The 21,809-nt window shown below is 36.4% G+C and overlaps 1 long non-coding RNA gene across 1 annotated transcript in view; it reads left to right on the top strand.

Moving 5' to 3' along the window:
* LOC310915990 overlaps nucleotides 1–21,809 on the top strand; it is a 43,661-nt gene that overhangs the window by 10,692 nt on the left and 11,160 nt on the right. The window contains exon 2 of the long non-coding RNA XR_014591241.1: nucleotides 4,120–4,179. This is a non-coding gene — a long non-coding RNA (uncharacterized lncRNA). The remainder of the gene's footprint in view (nucleotides 1–4,119; nucleotides 4,180–21,809) is intronic.

Here is a 21,809-nt window from a genome sequence, read left to right as displayed (position 1 = left end):
GCTGGGAACTATCTTTTCCTTTTCAAGCAGCACTGAATATTTTGCAACATCCATAAGTGCAGACCAGTAGCAATCTCTTTGAGGAGAAGTTCTCAGAAGATTCAGATCCCTTATACATGCTCAAACCTGGAACCCAGAAATACAGACCACAAAATAAATTGGGTGTGTTTATTAATTAAAACTGGTGTTTTTTATTTCTCCTCCTCACTTCCCTGTCTGGAGACTGTAGCAGAAACCACATGACCAGACAGATGCCTTTCAAATAAGTTTTTTAATTAACCTGCTGTTCTTAAAAACCAATACAAAACTAAGAACACCTTAAGCAACCCCAAATGTTTCGAAATGTGCACATGGATTTGGTGGGATAGAGATGTACTATTTCTTCTAACATAAACTAGTATGTTCCAAAAGTGAAAATTAAACTTGAATTTATAAATTAAAAAGAAAATTGTGTAAACAATTTAGGAAATAGTCATTCAGCTGTCAATGTTGAATGAAGTTTGCACATGAGATGCAGTGTTCTAGTCTGAAGTTTGTGCAGAGGAGAAACTGCTTCAAAAATTCCATTCAGGTATGGAGATAGAAATGGACACATTCTTTTTGGCTTTCCGAACTTTGCTTTGACTTGTCTTGTTTTGTACTCTAGGAGGAAACTTGTGCCTTATCAGTTTACCTTGGCCCAGAGTTCACTTCCTCCAATAAAAATGGTATAAAGTTACCATTCAGGTACTCTGTAAGCCATCTTTATGTGGCTGGATTGATTCTTTCATTGTGTTATGGCACCTTTCTGGACTGCTTGGGAAGGAGCTCTGACAGCATAGTTGCTTTAGAAAGGCCAACAGCAGGGTAAACTCTGCCTACCTTTAGCAGCTGTCTTTATGTTCTGTCATTCCCTTTTAAGCAGAGTTTATTTGCTTCCTGCCTGTGACCAACAGTACCCAGTGGTCTGCTCTTCACAGTCACAGCTTTGAAAAGTGTCCCTATACACTGTGTGCAGCTGTACTCAATCAAATGGCTTAAGGGCAGATATAATTATTTCAGAGTTTTCTAAAAATCTGAATTTAAACATTCCGGGCACTTTTAAACATTGTTGGCTTTTTTACTGTATCACTTTTTAACAGAAGCTGGATTTTTTAATGTCGTCTTTCTGATGTAACTGTTCCATATTTGCCAAGGGATTGTCCTTCTGCAGCAGGAAATAAAAACGGCCCTATGAATATGGGTTCTCTAATCTTGTGTATGTAGAAGACAAGAGAGAAACAGAGGAGGCAGGTTCAGAAAGGAACAAAGAGCATTAAATGACTTACAAGTCCACCAGGATATCACACAGCTCTTGAGATAACTACTACCAGTCTTGTTGAAGAAATTACATGAACCCTGTATCCCAGCAATAATTACAGTGGCCACATAGCTCTAGTTTTGGTGTGGGACCTCAATGTATTGGGACTCCTATTCAACTGGAGGGGAGAACAAAGACAATTACTGTCCTAATCCATGAACTAGCATTCAGATGCTTTCATTCACTGTTAAATGTATTCTGGAAGTGTTCCTGTTTATTGCTGAGGTGTCCTAATTTATGAAAGCAATGGTATGTTTAGCATGCTTGTAAAAACCCCCTATGAACCCCAAAATCTAGTCTCACTTAGTCTGTAAAATTTACCAGCAGTTAATCAAAACTCTAGAATATGTCTTTGCCATGGTACTGACGAAGGTGCAAAAACCAGGTATTAGGTAATGCATTGCTTGACTATGGTATGTTGTCAGTGCTTTTAAGATCCTTCCTTCACAGGTCAGCACCTCGGTGTGCTCTGCCACAATGACCAGGCAACCACTTCATTTTTGCTGACAGTGTGTCCCCCTCTCCTCCTGTAGCTTCATAGATGCTCTCAGCCCTGCAGGAGTATTTGTTCTAACTGCTATGTCAGTCCACCAAACAGATAAGCAATATGAAGTTACAGAATAGAGAGAAGGGATTTTAGGACTTTCTACTTCCCTGAGAGGGGAGCTAGTAACACACGATGCTTTGGGAAAACATTCCAGGAGACTGACCTGAGGAGTAAGGGACTCTTGAGCTAAGTACTCCCATAAAGGTTCTGGGTCTTGCTTTCAAGCCTCTTTATGTAAATATCAGTGTGTTTGGTGATATTGGTAAACAGAGTGAACATTTCATGCACTCTAGCGAGTTTGTGGCTGTCACTATAAATGCATGGATAATATTTTCTCATTTAATCCTTTTTTGGTGATAGTTTCAGTTTGACTCATCATTGCTCACAAAAAGACTTACAGTAATGGAAACCTTTACACTTATGGGAGATGTTATGTAATCTCATCAGTCATTTTGTGTTTGCAATGTATACTATAACTTTATTTTTTTAATGATTTGAATTCTTTATAGATATGTTCCCAAAAGTTCCATCTCAAATTTTAATTATAAATTGTTACAAAAACTCAGTAAGTTTCTTGAAGCTGGCTGGAAAAGCTTATGGAAAAAGCTTTTGACATGAGGATACCTTAGGACATATTTTGTGGGCTTGTCCAGGGGTAGCATGTTTTTGGAGAAATGATAATTGAAGTCATTAGGCAAATTGAAAGGCAGGCAATTTGTTTTGAGTAGCAGCAGAGAAAAAATTCCATATCTAATGAAAGGTGGTTCAAATTTAAGTTTTCCTTTTAATTGTGTGAAATATTTTGAGACTCTGTTGCCTCGAGGTAAAAATGGAGGATGAGAGATTTTTCTTTGAAGCAGGAGGAGAGAGGCAGAGACAGAGGAGAAAAAAAACAGTGAAGATTTTGGCAGAAAATATTTGGCATCGTGAAATCAGTAATATATGAACCTTCTTGTCTGACAAAGCACACAATATTTTCGTATATTTACCATTTCAAATGTCTGCATTGGAATGAATGTGTTTTTTTAATTTTTTTTTTTTTTTTTTTTTTATGTCTGGTCTTATTTTTTGGCATTAAGTATTTGTTGTATATGTTAAGTGAACTTTGGAAAGTATATCTCAAATAGAGTGACAGTGATGGTTCTGTGAGGCTCAATGAGATTATTTAAGTTCTCTGTGCTTTGCATAAGATCATTTCATGTCTCATTTTTTTTAATATTTGCCTGTTTTCCTAAAACACTAAATAGCCTGTGTCAAATTCTGGTCTTCAGGGCAGCAATAGTGCCCTGAATAGCAATCAGTGCTTTGGGAGCACTGGTGAGTTGTGCAATAGAGAGCAGAATTAATTCATTGCCCTGTGTTTGTGTGCCGTTGTCTGTTGCTGTTCCTTCATATTCTACATGATTTTTTTGGCAGCACATTAAGAAGAAGTCTTATTTAATGGCTCATTAAAAAGAACAATGTACTTGAGTTTGTTGAGGAAATCACTACTGCTTCAAATTTGAAGATCCTGACTGCCCCAAGATGAATCCCCCAACAGTTGGTTGCCTTACACACTAATGCCCAGTGGAAGAAGAATCTGTGACTACAGATAGTTGTCACATCAGAAATAATTCAAAACTGCAAGAAAGAGAAAAATAAAAAATAACTGAAGCTCCAGACAAATTGGCAGGCTGGGTTGTGTAAATAAAATGGCCAGCTAATTGTATTCCCTGGTGAATCCAGTCCAAATGGACCAGACAGGTTGAGTGCATAATAGAACACATGCACCACAGTTTGAAAATCTCTGGGAATACTGAGCTGTCTTGTGCCACCCCTGATGGAGCTGAAATTGTAGTGAACAGAATGCTGGAACCATGTTGTATTATCAGAGGACGTGGAACCACTTATTTGAACTAAACACTTAGTGCTGTCATGCTGGTGTGACAGAAAATGGCACTAAAGCACAGCTGAGTGGCTATTTTTGTCTGGATAAATACTCCAGTTTGTCAAGCTCTGTCTTCTGCTCTGCTAAAGCACAAAGGTAGAGTTCAAAATTAGACATTAACAACTTTATGTTATGCTAGCTCAGGAAGAAGAATCACCTCATTCCTTTTCTGTGTGCAATTCCAAATGTCAAATAAATTGAAGAAATGGGTCTCAGGTGATTCCAAGAGTATGCTTAAGCCTATGTTTCATTTTGTATTTCCACAAAAGTAAATTTTGTGTTAATTTACCTCTTTCTTTGTTTCAGTTCGTCAGGTTTTGGCATTGCTGGTGGTGGATGCAATCTCCAGTTTAAAAAGCATTCCTTGTAAGTGATGGGCTTCACTAAATAAGTGTGCTTGTAACTCCCACTTTCACAATTATCCTTACTGGGCTGGAGCACTTCAGATATTTGCTTTTGTGTCTTAAAACTAACAGCAAAATATAAGAAAAAAAATAGAGGTTACAGATATAAAGATTAGAGTCTTACTGACTGAGCAACCAGGGTTGGGGTATGAGTGGGAATTTGGAGTTTTCCGTTATTGAACTAAGTCTAAATGTAATAATCGCTTAATAATTCTAGGGGGAGAATTTTTGTCATTAAACTTGGCTGAAGTTGGGGTTCAGGTATATCAGGGGAAAATTGTAAATTTAGGGCCCATGATTTCTCTGAAGCATTTTCTGCAAATGTGGGCCATTATCCCAAGCCATGTTCATGGCACTTTGCAGCTGGGGAATGCTCTGTGGCAAGCAGAACAGGATCAGTGTGAGGCTTCTGTCTCTTGTTGGGTAGAGAGCCAATAAAGATCAGAGAAAGGATAAAGAACTATTTCAGACACATCCCAGGGCACTCCAGGGGCAGAGCTGTCAGGATACAAAACTTCAGAGGAAACCTCACTCTGTGGGCTACAGGTATGGAAGGACTGTGCTGCTGTGCAGCAAATCTCCTGGTGTTCTGTCAGGGCTGCTCAGGTGGAAATTTTTTGTTTGATCAATACTCAGAACTGTGATTTTATATTGAGTTAGTACATAGAACTTAGAGAAAGGACTCAGTAATACTGTCTTGAGTATAACTAATGATTGTTCTTGCTAGGCTTGTGAATGAATGCTGCTGATGTTGCCTTGAAGTCAGGAGTGCTATGCCCTAAGAGAGCAATGGGGAAAGGTGAAAGCAATGTTTTGCCTCTGTGGTCTCCTAAAAGCAAACTTTCACTACCCTTTTCCTGCAGATTAAGAGAAAATTGTTTGGTCAGTGTGTGTTTAGAGGACAAGAGGGCAATAGAGGAAGCTAGTTCTTCAAGGAATGAAGAAGAGCAATAAATGACTTCTAAGTTTGCCAGGGTATCACACAGCTTTTGAGATAACTGGGGGCTACTACCAGGCAGTTTGGTCAATAAAGAGTAGTTGTCTCTTCCTCTTTGTTTTCTTTCTTTTCATATGAATTTTTCTTTTCTGAAATGTAAATAATGGTATCTGAGATACCAAAGTTAAGAACTGAATATTGCTTTAAAAATGCAACTTATTCAAAACCTTTTACCCTTACAATTTTAAGAATTTTTATAATTCTTTTAAACATTTTAAGCTCTTCATAATAGTCCTACTGATTCACAAGTGTTGCTTCTGAATTTTCAGGTCAAATAGTGTTAAGAAGCAGACTAGTCTAAAAAGTTTTGTTTTGGCATGAGGCATACATTTATACGGCCTGATTGTGCATGGATATCTGTGGGGAAATTCTGAAGCTAGAAATGAAAACAAAACAAATGAAAATGAGCAGAATGGTCCAATTTTTAACAGGCAAGATAACAGATTCAGTATCAGCTACTTTTCCAACTAAAATGTTTTGGGTTTTTTTAGGGGTTTTATTGCTGTGTAGTTTTGTAGCTCAGTTGGGACTTTAGTCTTGTTTGCTCAGGAAGTCAGCCACAGTAGTCAGAATGATTCCTTCAAAGTATATATATAAATACATGAAAGTGGTGGAGAAGGTATATAGTCTGAAATTCATTGCTCAGGTAAATCAAGACACCTTGGCAACACTGATGGAAGCAGTAGTGGATCTGCAAGAAGGCTTAACTTGAGAATATCTGATTTTACTCCTATTTCAAATCTGTAATTTTTCACTTTTCTACCCTGTATTTAAGAACAAAATTCTTTCTTTAGTCTTTAACATATGTCTAATTTAATATGAAAGTTATTTATATTACAGTCATAGAGGACGTTTCATTGTGCTGTGTGAGCTGATCTGGTCACAGTGTGAATATGCCTTTAGCTTTGAGATATAAGAAGCCATACAGTTTGAAAATCTTCATGGCTTGAATCTGCTTTGAATCTAACTTGGTTTTTTTAAAAGCAGCAAAACAATAAAATCAATCAAATCAAAACAAGCAAATCAATCTGTTTTCTGGGGAAGGAAAACAGAAACAAACCAACAAACAGAAACACCAATGCACAAACAAAACCAAAATAACTGCAAAACCAATAACAACAACAAACACCAACCAAGCCAAACAAACAGGAAAAAAAATCCCTCTCCCAGAATCCTACTGAAAAGGTTGGTTTTTTCACCGTGTATTTGTTTGCTTGACTACTGCTTTCCTGAGAAATTCTGTTGCTTTAACATTTGCGAGCAGCTCTTTGCAATTTTCAGATATTTTTCTGTGTACAAATCTGTTCAAATTTGATGGCCCTTTAGTTGGTGTATGTGTACTATAATCAAATATGTCTTACCATTTGACTTCTTCTATTTTCAAGATTCAGAAAAATACTGAAATAAACCATGGTCTTTCTGCTGGTAAGATATATGCCCCCTTGATTGTGCACATAGCTCCCTTTGGTCCATGTCAAAAAAAAAAATTGCAATTATTTGAGCAAATCAGAGTACAAGACCCTGACCTATTTATTTTTGATTCATTCTTATGGTCAGGTCAGAAGTGCATGGTCTGAGACTGTAGCCTGTGCAAACCTAAAGAAGTAGATAGAAAAACACTTGTTTCATGATGAATTTTTTTGTCCTGCCCTGTAGTTTTAGCATCTACTTAACAATATTATTTTTCATTAATTGTGGTAAAGCAGGCACTTAATTATTTTTAAGAACCAAATGATAATATTTTGAGACAATTAACCTGTAAATATTTAAGTCCTTGTTTTCCCCTTTGAACAGGAAATAGACTCCTGTGCTACTGAGCTGCATGTTGTAGCTGGTAACACTAACAGAAACTGTGTCAGAATTGCTGTACATTCCTCAGGACAAAACCAAAGCAAGTGTAAACTTCATTATGCATTGTGCTCTGTACACAGTTTTACATAGCTTTTCCACAGGCTAGACAGACATTTCCAAATGAATTTGTTGAGATGCTTCACTCTTGAATTACATGATGCCAACCTAGAAAATTGACAGGAAGCAATTATTCAGATTCTTTTAAATTTTTAATTTTTAAAGCACATTGTTATGTATTTCTCTACTAGGTAGGGTAAAGCATCTTCCTGGCAATACTGGAATGCCCTGAGGATCTCCAAAAGCCTTTTAAAGAATATTTTATTTACTGTGAGGAGGACTTGAGATAACCCTTTTAGGTGCCTGCAAGATTTGTAAAGTCTGGTGAGAGCAGATTGGCCATGGATGCCTTCAGCTCAGACTGTGCTGCGAAAGGTTTGCTGTGTATGGGTTAAGGCTGCTGGCAATACTTGAGGCGTTAAGAGTGCCATTGCAGCATTAGCCTTGGTGATATGGGAGCTCATATGCATGGCTGATGCCACGTCCTGTAGAGGCTGATATACCCAAAACTCAGAAGTAGGTTTCTTTCTTTCTTTCCTGCTGCTCTGTGCTTCCCCAGAGTCTTGTTTTACTTGCTAAATCTAAAGAAAAAGGGGCTCTGGACAAAGCACAAAGAATTTGGTTTTGACTTTTGGAACTCCTGGCAATGCACTTCTTGATTTGCAAACAAAAGTAAATTTGCTTTCCTTTTCTATCAAGAAACAAATTTTCTTAGCAGTGCTCAACCCTTGGTAGCAGGTAGATCTCTTTATGGCAAAAGATCTGAGTTGGCACAAGAAAGAAGATTTAAACTGGGCATGCATGTCATTGAAAATTAAAACATTTTTAAGTTTAAGAGGAAGGAGCCCTGGAACAATCTCTTTAAAATAGCAATGGGGAGAGCAAATGGGGTTCATTTAAAGAGTACATTTCATTGGTTCATGGACAGGATTAGAGGGCCCAGCTGCCTTTAGCAGCAGGAGTCTGACATCAGTCATAAGTAACATAGAAAGACACTTTTGGGATCTCTGTGTTACCAGTCATTATAGCTCTGATTCTGCCTCATCTGCTTTATTCCAAATCTTCTGCTTTGGGATACCATTTTAACCGAGCTGACAACATGCTAGACTCACAACATTCGTGATCTCTATATAAATGTATTTTCACAAAGGAACAAGTTCTGCACAGCAGGATCAGAGCAATTCTACGGTCCTCAGGTCTGTCAGCACAGAATAGATTTCTTTCTCTACTGAGTATGAAGACCCATAATCAAGAGGGTAGGCTGGTAAGAGTATTTGGTCATGAAACAAAAGATAGTCATTCTATATAAAAGACATTCAGAACCATCTGATGCTTCTGCTCCTGGCAGTTGAAGAAAGATTCAGTGAAAAATAGGAGGTTTAAGTAACATCTGTCTTTCATGAATGAGCAATGAAATCAAAAGTTGAATGCACCCAATTAAAGTATTTATTAATTCAGTTTAGTCACAGGATAATAGAAAAGTTGTTTGAAAGGAACCTATGGAGGTTGCCTAGTCCAGCCAGCCTCTTGCTCAAAGTGAGATGCATTTGACCAGTGTTTTACACTTTCCTGTGTGACATCCTTGTCACTAAACTGGAGAGACATGGGTTTGATGGATAGACTATGCAGTGGAGAAGGAATTAGTGGGATGGACACATTCGCAGTGTTGTGGTCGATGGCTTGAAGTGGAGCCCAGCGATGAGTGGTGTTCCTCAGGGGTCTGGACTGGGACCAGCACTGTTTATCATCTTTTTTGCAACATTGTCAGTGGCATTGAGCACACTCTCAGCAAGTTTGCTGACAACACCAAGCTGTTTGGTGCAGTCAACACACTGGAGGGAAGGAATGCCATCCCAAAAGGACTTTGACAGGCCTGAGAGGTGGGTCTGTGCTAACCTCATCAAGTTCAACAAGGCCAAGTGCAAAGGTCTGCACCTGGGTCAGGGCAATTCTGAGCACAAATACAGGCTGGCCAAAGAGAGATTGAGAGAGTAGGTACAAGTTTAAATTGAGTCTTTTAATTTCTGTTTGATTTCTTTAAAACATAAGGAGGAGTAATTTCCTTATGAAATATTCACTTTAAATGCCTACTGCCAGACAAAGTAAATTACCACTAATAGGTAGGTAACTTTCCTACAAATGAAAAGGAAAAAAAATACTTTGTATTCAAGATAATTAATCTATGCAACATCCTGCTAAATGAAATTTAATTGTACAATGTAACTGGAAATATTTTGAAAAGATTTGTTGCATCCTATTATGCTTATTCTAGCAGGATGCAGTTAAAATTACTTCATTCATTCTATATTCTTCTCAGTATGTTAGATTGGGATTATTAAGGAGAGAAAGAAATATAAATCCCTTCTATAAATCTCTTCACCTTCCCTTAGCCTGAGCAAGAGTGAGTTTCTAATTTTCCCACAGATCTTTTCTGTGCCAAACTTCATGCAGATGAAGCACCACAGGTGTTTGCACATTTATAGGTTTTGCAAAGTCTATGATGCTCGTCTGCCTTTTCTGTGCATATTGAGGCCATATCTGGGTTCAGCTGGAGGACCAATTAAAAATGTCAGCTTGTAACTTAAAATATAAAAGAGAGTATACAAAATATGAAATCAAAAGAGGAAGTAAGCTTCCCTTTCCAAGAAAAGAAAGTCCTTTATCTGATAAAATATAATGCATCTGAGTGTCTTAAGTACACTAACAGAACCAGATGTAATTCTTTAAACAATGCAGGCCACAAACTAAATTTGATAGTTCTGTTGTGAGCATGGATTGGATAATGTATTTGCATTATCTGACATAATTTTGTAAATGAGCAGGGACCACAGGAAAATATCTGAGTAGGTACAGGAATAAAATACTGAGAGATTTAACCATTTCAGACTTGCAGGTTTTAGCATCAGCAAACTGATGAACTGTCCCCCATTTTGCAAGTATGAACATACACATCTTGCTACACAGAATGTTGGTAGATTGTTTGGGTTCATGCTATGCAAAATGAGGAAGAGTGATCTTATTTAGATAACAAATGTCTGAACTTCCTGTCCAAAATTCTGACCTTATTTATTAAGGTTCAATCACATACAGTGATCATTCTGAAATGAATGATCACTGCTTTATTTTCTCCAGACTTCTTCTGGAACTGAAAAGAATGAGTGGGAAAAATGATGGTTGTTCTGACATAAGCAGCAGAACAAATGGCAACCATCTTACTGGAATGACTCTTTCCATTCAGCTTTGCAGATTGAAAAAGATCTTGTAGTCTGAGCAAAATTCATGGAAGTAGAAATATTTAACGGAACTGGGTACCCATCAAAATTAGTTTAACTTGGATAATTCTAAAATTATTAAAAGTTAGACATATTAACAAAAATTAGAAGATCAAAGCTTTGCATGGATTTTGCTTTTATAGTAAATATTGGATAATCTTATAACATCTGTGGAAATTACTGTTGGGTTGGGTGAACTTACTTAGGCTCAACACAATGGCTAGTCTAGCAAGAACTGCATTCCAAGAAGGAAAAAAAGATAGAAAAATGCAAACGAAATGTAGGAAGTCAGGAACAGATATTCAAGGTACAAGTACTTTTTGTCTTTTTTTTTTTTTTTTTTTTTTTAAAAGGTTGAATAAAATCCATTCACTTTATTAGTAAAGGAACCTTTGTTTTTTATTATTCTTGGCTCTTCTGCACCATTAACAAGTGAGTTTCAGAATCACTACAAATTTACATTTCTGTATTTCCACCAGTGTTGTGTATGCTGAAGCACCTTCTAAAGTTTAAAGATTTGTCAGGACTACCAATATGTATTGGGTATTTTTTTCAGTTTGAAAGAGAATTAGCGAAGAAATTTACCTCCTTGTTTATTTGAATAAAGGCTGACACCAGATTTAGCTACGATATGAGTAGTTGTAAGACTTTATTTGACATTAATTCATATTCAGGTTCCATTTTAGTTCCAATATATTATTTCACTGCTTATTTTTCAAAGCTTCAGACACTTGCCAATTAATATAATAAATATATTCTTTCTTATTCAGACACTTGTGTATTAACACTATCAATATATTCCTTCTCAGCAGATTATGGCAAATATATCATTCCTTTTCAAATTACTATCTGCAAAAGATTTCTTTAATTACAACTTTTAAATAAGCTCTTGATAATAACAATAACCAGCTAAATAAAGCATTCCTGTTCTTTAGCTTCAAAATGTCTCTCAGCTGCCTTGCATGTACTGTATGAGTCAGATTAAAAAAAAAAAAAAAAAAAAGATGTGCAAGTTCTTTGACTCAGGCTATACAGCATATGATTGAAGTAAAGAACATCATCTGCTTTGTTCACCAGGGGGTTTTATTATTATTATTTCTCTCTGGTCTTCTACTTTTCTGCTCCTCAAATAAGGCTAATTACAAAGGAAAAAAAGTTGAAACTGGTAGAGAGAGATCCTTTAAAGCCATTCCTTTTGCAGAATGGAACAAAAGAAAGTACCAAGGGCATGGATAGGCCTTGAAAAAAAAAGAAAAGAGAAAAACCATCTAATGAGGATGCTGAGATAAGTGCTTGTGAAGAAAACTGGCAAAAAAAGGGCTTTTAGTCTAAAATCCATAAATAAGTGGGCATTAGATGGGTACTAGAACATTTTTAACAAGAGAGGCCACCAAACTGTAGCATCCTATGCAAGAGCTACTACCTAAAACTCTTCTTCTTAACAAGATAAGGGTTTTTCTCTTTGAAATATTAATTTGAAAAAGATATACTTGAAAATTAAGGAGTATTATTCACGTCTGTGAATCCATTATAGGGGAAGACACCATCAAAGCTGCTTTAGATATAATTATGAATGCTGTAGATTTTCTAAAGGTCAAAGATCCTAAACGGTATGAAGAAATTGTTCACAGCATATCGTGGTTCAGACAGGGTTTGACCTCCAGTCTCTCTTTGGGTCTTCTAGTCTGTGCTGAAGAAGAAGCATGCACAGCATCAACTATGGAAGAGTTTAAGAATCAAATCATTTGCCCATCCTCCAAACCTATTTCTTAATACTCCCGGGTAATTGGGCACTCAGACGTGCTTGATATCCATAGATGTGCAGGTCAGGTGTTTGAGGCTCGGTCTAATTACCAGAGAATGACTGCCAGCTAAGCATTGTCCATTTCAGCTCTCAGTGCTGCTCTTGTAACACATAAAGGAGAAAAACAAATCTGAAAGGGAGAGAAGATAAAAGGACACAGAGAAAAATAAACTATAGGACCTGATCCAAAGACTGTAGAAGTTAATGGAAAGTCCCATTAGCTTCAGTGAGGTTTAGATTAACCTCATTTTTCAACAAGACTGGCAGTTCTTTATCCCATCATGCATTAGATCTCCTTTCACCCATGTGTACCAGAAAGTTTGCATTTAGTACCAGTGATCTGATTTTGAACATGTTCTGATAAACTAATGAAATCAGCTGGGAAATTATTCAATTTAACTTTTTTTCAGAAGTTTCTCTTAATATGAAATTTTAAGGGCTTTGAAAAAAAGGTTACAGTACAACAACAGTAATTCCCAAAATATAATAATAATAAGAAGAATAACAACAATGACGACAACAACTTGTAATTCCCGTGGCTAAAAATCTGATGTTTACACTTTCTTTGGAGCATTTTGATTGTGAATTTTGAAAAGTGATAAAATATTTAGTGCAGATTTATTAACTGTTTCTTAAGCATGTGGTAGTATACTTCTCCTTTCTTACTCACTTTTAGCCCCACTTCTGGCACATGTTCTGTGCCACAGATGGACTAAGTAAATACACATATATCTGGTGATCAGGTGTTTGAACTTGATTGCCAGCTAGCAGCTTTTGGTGTGATAGAGGATTCACCCACAGGTGTCCTACACACAGGAGAGTAATTTTTTGGCACTAACTTTTCACAGCAGGTTACCTGTGTGGCTGGTAGCCATTGGCCATTTTATGTCACTTGCTGCAGCCTTTCCTAGATTCTGTGTGAATGATGAACAAATACACCAGGATACTTCCAAATGGTTTGGTAGATGTCCTGCAATTCTCCAGTTTTATTTATTATAGCTCACAATTTGCCTTGCCGAGTAGTGAAGCTGAACTAATATGTTGGGTGATTTTCTTTGTATCAATGATTTTCTTTTTTGGTCAGGGATTTTCCTGAACCATCACACACAAAACTGATGTTTTACAAGTTGTTGATAGTCTAGATATTATAATCATGTCTTCTGCACACAGATTAATAAACCAGCTACAGCTGCAGATGAGATGGTAAGAGGTTTTTTGTGCTAGATTCAAGCCAGAGAGATAATAATGTTGTTTTCTTGTGAGACAGTCTTTTATTTTGCTTTACAAGGTGCACTCAGTATTAGTGAAGCATCAGCCATAATTCCATAATTAAATTCTATTGATACTTGCTTTAAAAGCAAAAATATAATCCTTCTGTTTCACACATTAAGTACTGAGTTTGGTCTCTGAATAATGCTGTAACTCTTCAGAGGACACTTGAATTTTCTTTATCACATTTTAAGAAAAATAATTACTGATTCTAGCAGAGAAAATTTATATAAATGCTCTCTTATTGACATTTCGCACAGTTTTCTCACTTGTCTTTGAGTTCAATTAGCTAAATAACCATAATTCCCACAAACTGCAGACTCCATAGACTATATAAAATAGTGTCTTTGATACATCAAGTATCTTGAAAGAAGTATCTGGCTAGATGTAATAACAAATACATTGATGGAACCTGGTGTCAGTGACTAGTGTATTTGCATGCTTCTCACACTGAGAATTTTCAGACTTGTGACAGAGCCCCCCCTTCTCCCCTGCATCTAAATGCCAGCTGGTTTTAGACAATCCAGACAGAAGATAAATTGTTAGAGAGTAAATATTTTGTTATAGGAACGGAAAAATTCTCTTTTTATTAATCTTTCATATAAGCAAGCTGGACTATAAATTGTCATCCTTACCCAAGTCAAAACCAGAGCAAATTTAGCTAATTCAATGCAGAAAAATAGCTTTTTTTGTTTAATGTAAATGCTAAGGAAGGGGTTCTGTAACTGGAGGGGAGCTTCCAACAACATAATTAAACATGTCAGATATGTGTCTGCAAAGAAAAAAATGATCACAGAAAACAAATAATTTTCCAGAATATTTCACTTCTGTAAAAAATATGTGGAAAATGTGCAGGATGTATGATAGTAAAATGTACACTGAAGCTGTTGTTTAAATCAGAATGCTGATTTCTTCAAATTGTTCACAAGGAAAAATGATGGTATGGGCCATTCACTTAAGAGTGGGACCCTATGATCCTTCTGAGTCCCTTCCAACTCAGACTGTTATGTGATTCTGTGATTCTGTGATTCTGATATGAGGTTGAATCGATATGTGACAATGATAGCCTTGCTGGAAGCTTGGTTTGATTCTTAGCTGTAGCCTGCTTGGTTAATGGAACACAGTTGTGGAAACCAACAGAAGTTCTTTGAGAATACCTAGATGTGGTTAGCACTGCATTTTGTGCTTTCATGGTACCTCAGATTGCAAGCTCACATATTTGATTTCAGAGCCCTCAAGTACCCACTGTTGGCTCACGCTCAATCTCTTCTTTGGTGCAAAACAACTGGTACCCAACAAGAAAGCTTCAGCTGGAAATGCAGAACATATGGAGGAGAGAATCACCTTTGTGATTCTCTCAAAACTTGAAAGGGTGGGTCAGTAAATCTGTCACAGGCACTCTGAAGACTAGCATGCAAGTCTCAGGAGTCTGCCTAGATCTAGACAAATATAGAAGTGTCCTAGCTGAGATTAGACTTAAGCCTATCAGGATGACAGTAAAGAGCAAAGAAATTCTGTGTGTTGTAACTTCAGGGGTGTTTGCTTCAAGGCAGGGGAGCCACTTAGACCTCAGACTTTATCAGCTGAAAAATGCTTATGCAGTTTCCTTGTGCAGAGAGTTCAGTCCTGACTGAGCCAGTGAGATTCTCACAGAGCATGCTAGGAGATGATGTGTGAAATGCACAAGAATCACTTCATGTTTAATCCTGAAAAGGCCTCTCATTGCTGAGTGCAAAAGCAAATGAGCCCAACAAGCCTCTTAAAGTGAGTTGAATGCAATGGGCATCAGTTGTGAGTGAATGTGGGATGACAGTGGGGATACAAATGGCTTTAGCCATCTGTCTTTGGGACCTTAAACCTGACAGCCAAGAGCACATAGACACACCCATAAAATGCTCCAAAAAGATGTAGGATTATTAGCCACCTCTTTCTTGGTGGTGCAACAGATTTACAATGGTACCCTGGAACAGATTCATTGTGTCCAGGCATAAAGAATATCTAAATATATTGTGTGGTACAATCATAAAGTTGCATTTAAAGATGAATCTGCTGCATTCTAGTTTTTTTTTACTAAAAGGATCAAAATTGTATGGCCTATCTAATATTATTAGCACCTGTCTGGTTAGACACTTGCAGGTTTATTGCATAATCTAATGTCAGCAGAATTTTTAGGTCGAAGTTTCACATTTTAGTTGCTGTTAAAGGACTGCAATAAATGCTGTTTTACCTGCATTAAGATTTATGGCTAAAATGGCATTAGGAAAGAAAAATGAGGGAACAAGGCTAAGACTTGAGTGGCAAAATGAAACAAAGAGAAAGGTTTTCCACCTGTACTGCAAGGCTTCAGTCGTCATTGTGGTTGAGTCTCTTCATCTCAAAGAAGTTGATTATGATGAGATATTCAGACCTAGGGCTTCTTTACTTTTTATAACTGACTGTGCAGCTAAATCTGCAAATAGTTATGTGAGCAAACATCATTTGTGGAAACAAACTGTGTCTGTGTACACATGCTGTTGTACCAATGGTATCATATGGATAACTGCACAGCTCTTGTAGTAACTGAAACCAGGAACCAGGGGGACAGCAACTGTTTCCTGAATGGCATTTGGCTTAAAGACAGGAGTCACAGTTCTCACTTCATAATGAAAATGTATCTTCCAAGTATGTACTACTGTATGTGTCTACTGATACTCAAAATATGTACAGAATATATAGAGTAGATTTTTTGTTTATGCACAAGCTTACAAGCACTGCAGGGCCAAAAGCATATGTACATTTATATGCTGTGTAAGCTGCACTTGCAGTCAGTGAATCACTGCTTAGGCAAGCTAACATATTTAGCTGAGCTTCTATGGTACATTCAACCAAAGGTTTGAGAATATCCTGATGTAAGAAATTTTCACTCACCATCCAAATATGGCTACTTTGAAAATAGAATTTGCATCAACATTAACCAGTATAGTAGGACAGAAAGTGAAAGAAATGCCCTGTTCAAGGGGTCTGAAGAACTTCCTGTTTTAAATTTTACAGTATATTAATTATGTATGACATTTCAGGGAGTGAGAGTTGCTTGTAGCTGATAGCAATAAGTTACTGAAATGAGACAGAAAAAAAATTGTCAGCATATCAAATTACAGAGATATTGGTAGCCTAGGTATATTTACTGGTTTGTAAGGCTATGTTTGATGTTGTGAAATTAAGGTACTGCACACTGGGTTTGGATGGTGGTGCCACATTTCTTTTAAAATGACAAGACTTAAGTAGTTGAGTGAACATAAATGTATTTCCTATCTCGTGGTAACACTGCAAAGATAAACAATAAATAAAATATCTTCTTCTAACTTATTCTGGAACTAATAAAAATGATGATAGAAATACTGAAATGCATTTCACCCCCCCCTCACAAAAAGAAAAAAAAAAAGCTTAGCAACCTCATCATACAACAAAATTAGGGAAAAGCTTGTTGAGAATTGTAAGATGTGTTTAAATATTTTATTTGTTTTTCCACTTCTTTGGGAGGATTCCTTTCTCTAGTAGTGATCAAAAGGAACTCATCCTTCACATAGCAGAAGGATCCCCAGCATTCTGGGGATCAGTTTTGTTGTTTTTGTTTGTTTATTTTAAATTTATTTATTAATGCCCTATTTTACAGTATGTTGGATGTTACATACTGTATTAGCTGTATTTTTACAGTATGTTTAGTTCTTATTTTTATATCTTTTCATCCCATGGAAAGAGAAGCTGTCTTTCTCACAGCCAAAGACAAGGTGTTGAAATGGCTGCCAGCAGAATTTTGGCGTTAAAAGAAAACCAACAAAACCAACCAAAAACCAACCAAAAATATCTTACAAACTGGAAATGCTTGAACCAGTCACAAATCTTTTGACATTCCTCCTGGCCTACCCACTTGGGTGCCTGTCTCCTCAAGTGTGAGGTTCATGAGTATTAACCAGCCAATTTACCAAAAGTATCTGTGGAAGATTTTCTCCTAGTACCTCTGGTTTTTAAGGACATGAAAAGGACACATCCTGTTTTTATATTGCTGCAATTGCCCTTGTCCATTGTAGGGGAATCTGGATGGGAATTTCTCAAAGTCTCAGGACCCACTGCTGCACAGTGCAAGATGATCCATCCTAAGCCTGGATAAACATTCTCATCTGTGCTGGTGCACATTGTAGTTAAGGATTTGTAGTCCTGCAGTCCATCTCAAGGTTAAATCACTTAGGTAGATACGATTACCTAATGGACTCAACATTCCAGTTTATCAAAATGTAAAAGCAATGGCATTTATCTTAGTAAGGAAAAATTTAAGGTGGCAATAGCAGTTCCTACAATATGTGCAAACATTGGCTACAACATCTGTGTGCCTTACTGTTTTCTTTTCGCTCCTGCCCATTTGGAGTTGTCTGGTTTGTGCTGCCCATATTCAGTACTGCAGTAGCTTCATATCCACTATTCTTATAGGACACTTCAGAATTCATCAGAAAACACTAATAAATGTCATTCTTATTGACCTATTTTTTAGATTTTGTAGTGTCTTCTATCTCATAGTTCTCTTTTTTTTTTTTTAATAGAAATTAATTTAAAATAATTTTAAGGATTTTAACAGTTTCCAAAGTACTTCACTTTTGTTTTGCAGAGGTAAAGTGTATTGTACTGGGGTATTAGTCATGGTTCTATACTCAGAGTACAGGCTGTACACAAGCTATGAGTGCTTTTAATTTCAATGACAGGTAGTACTTCACACTTAACAGAGGTTTTTCTCTTCTTACATTTTGCTATGCTAATGCTCTTCCAGTCAATTATATATGTACTGAAGTATTCTCTTCTCTTCTCCTTAGGTTTTGCCATTTTATCCCTGTGCCTTCCATCAGTGTGTTAAGATGACTAATGTCTGTAGTGCTTGCTCTTGGATTCCAGTGAGGCAGCAGTGTGTTCAGTATCTTTATTTTGAGAGGGTTATGTTAGGAAGCTCAGATGCATCTGCTGTAGTTTGAATAGGCAGACATGAGGTTTGTGGTGGTCTGTAGTTCCCTAAGAAGCGGTGAAATGAAGAAGCACTTCATCATCTGCATCTTCTGTGCAGGATAAAACTATCAGGATAAAATAATCCTGATAGTTGAAAGCTCCACTGAGCCAAGCAGAAAATTGTTGTCAATTGTTATCTTTATGCATGGGCCATCTTTCATACCAATAATCCTTTTGTGAGCAAATTAATACCCTTACTTTTGATATTCAGTGGCAAACCAGAAGAAAATGTGGAGAATAGGTTTTATGTGCCTGGTATAAAGTAGCTGGGAAGAAATGCTGTAGTATTTTGTATTGTTGATGTCACACATAGTTTATAATATTGCTAGAGCAGTCTAACAATCACATGGTTAATGCAATTTGGGGAGCAGGTTATGATGATTCAGCAGGATGGGGAAGTCACCTACCCAGCTGAAGATAATGTTCCAAGGACCAGTAGGCAAAAAGTTAGCATTAGCTTGCTAAACTACATACCAAGCCTGTCATTTGTAGAATGCAAGTAATTAATTGTGTAATTGTACAGAGAGTGTTTTTTTTATTATAGAAATGTTTATACAATGCTTCTCATTCTTTAATGGATTAACTACAGAAGTGTTCCACTTTGTCTTTAATTGAATGCTCCAACTGAATGAGAGAAATTCTAGTAATGGAAGAAGTAGAAGTAAGAGGTGCAAACAGTGCAATAGCTATAAAATCTTAACAAAAAGATATTTTTGAGAGACTTTAGGCACATGCTGAAATTAAGTGACAGTAAATGTAATTTAGTAAAGTTATTGCTGTTAAAAGTGAAAATTGTGTTAAGAAAATGCTGTTGGTTGAAAACAACAGCAAAAAATCTCTCTTCCATCTTTTGCTGTTCTAAAAGAAAATTTGAACACAATATGAGAGGAAGCGACTAAACTTTAGGCATTTCTACTGCATTCATCTCAATCATATGGAACTATTACTGTATTCTCTATTACATGGAATAAATTTTTAAAAAATAGACCCTGGTTTTGACAAAAGTTAGCAAAATGTCTGTGAGGATTGCTTCTTAACAGTGAAAAAGGAAAAATGGTTCTTGCTGACTTAAAATCCTTAGTCTTTTCTTGTCTACAAGGACATGCATTTCTTCACTCTTGTTACCATGTCATCTTCCTCCTCAGTCCCTGTTAATGTCTTCTTCTGGTCTTATCCTGCTGTGACTGAGCATTACAAAGTTTTTCACGCCTCCATGCGCAAGTCCATCAACCAATTAGTTTTCAGAGCACATGATACATATAGATGGCATGGCAGTGGGTTCAGACCTAGGTCAACATACTCCCAGCTTTCAGTCAATATGAGAAAGGTATAGGTCTACATTATCAGTGATATCGATTTAGAGAGTGGATTGTTCATTTTTGCTTCTTTTTCAAACTTACTCCCAGCTGTGATGACTGCTGTTACTCTGATTTTTGTCTCAACATTCACCATACAATTTCTCACTGTGACAAACACTAATTTTAAACAGGCACCTGAAATGTATCAAAGTATGAGTCTCATATTGACTCTTTATGGAGGTTTGTTGCACATCTTGCATACCCATCTTTTAGAGCATTCCAGTAAGATATCCAATTTTTGCATCTAATTGCCTTCTGTTTTCCTTTGAAAAAGTTTGGAAGACTTGTTGGTGAGGACTTTTGAGGAAAGTCTGCCTCAAAAATACATCTTGCTTGTAAACTAATGTAGAACATAATGGGAATGTATTTTAATTGAAGTAAAAAGACAGGTTTTCAAAATCTGAATTGAAATAATTAGGGATCAATTATTATCAATTGTGTTTAATGGAGATTGAAACAAATATGAGTAAAACAGTGGGACATCCTGAATTAGAATGGACTGATCTTGGCATTTTGATGGAGGCAATGTATCAGTTTATATATATACTGAGGGTTTGGAATCAAGTGTATCTCAGCAGAAAAAAGGGAATTGCTTTTCAGAAAAATATGTTATCTGCAACTTTAGGAGACAGGAAAAAACTTTTCTGCTGGTTGCTTTGTCTTTTACTTTATAGTAGAGAGGAACGTTATACCTGCACAATCTCTTTAATTTTATTGAGCGTGCTAAAGCACAAATCTATATGGCTGTGATCTATCTCTCTCATGTATTAACCTGATTGTTTCTTTCTTGTAGAATTTATGTTTTGTCATTATAACTAAAATGAAAAGTATGCCTAATAGTTTAAAACAAATTCATCTCTATATTATTGTAAAATTCATATATTAGAAAATTAGATGGTACTGTAGTTAAAGCAATATAGGACTAGAAGCATTGATGGAGATTAAGAGGAGTGTTCGCAATTAGAAGGTACTACCAATTTGTTCCATTTCCTTTAATTTCTGTTTTCTCCATTCTTTTTCTGCTGTGAGATAAGTGAGATTACAAGATCCCCTGTAATCAACAGAATTGAAATTATTTATATTAATTTTGAAAAAAAAAATCCAGTAACTGGGATATATTGATATCAAAGCTACCTAGGGAAGGTAAAAATACTGTATTTATTATATTTTTGCTCTATTTTTACCCATATAATAATTAAGCTCTAATGATGATAGTGTCCCACTATCATTTATTGCAGTGGCAACAGAAGTGCCACTTCACTGCATACCATGAGTCAAAAGAGTAGGTTTGCAAATTTCCACGTTCCAGAATCCTTTGAAATCAACAGATTTTCCGTCTTTTCTAGACAAATAATCTCTGCTGCATTTACTCTCTCCGACAGAGGTGGAGCTATTATAATTCCATGTAATACACTGAGTAACTGTATTGTAATACAACACACATTTTAAAATAGTTCTGATACTACCAAAAAATATAATGTTTTATATATATCTTTTTCTACAGGAATGTTGATTATCAGTGACTGTAATAGAACGAGGTTGGTAAAATATTATTTTTTTGCAAGTTTAAAAAAATGGCCAACCAAGATAAAAATCTCAATTCATACTTAGGCATTCAAAAACTAATTTGATATTTTAGAAGTAATAATTATTCTGGGCAATAAAAATGGCTAACCAGCAGTGCTGATTATGAGTCTTCCTGACTGAGTCATTCAGTATAATATACTGGTGTTTAGCTTCAGACAGCAATCAAAACTAAAACAAAAAGATCTTGTTTCTTTGTTTAGCACCAACTGTATCCTGCTTTGCTTAATTCCCAAATCCACTGAACTGGACAGTTGTTACCAGTCATGCCCAGTCAGTGTGAACATGGATAATTTGTCCTTTTTGGCTAAAACAAATGAATTTTCCCCAAAGATCTAGAAAATAAACCCTATGGAATTGTGGGCTAGATGG

The sequence above is a fragment of the Zosterops lateralis genome (genome assembly GCF_965231275.1).
Source record: "Zosterops lateralis genome assembly, chromosome: 1".
Taxonomy (NCBI): Eukaryota; Metazoa; Chordata; class Aves; order Passeriformes; family Zosteropidae; genus Zosterops; species Zosterops lateralis.
This window is presented reverse-complemented; position numbering and strand designations above follow the sequence as displayed.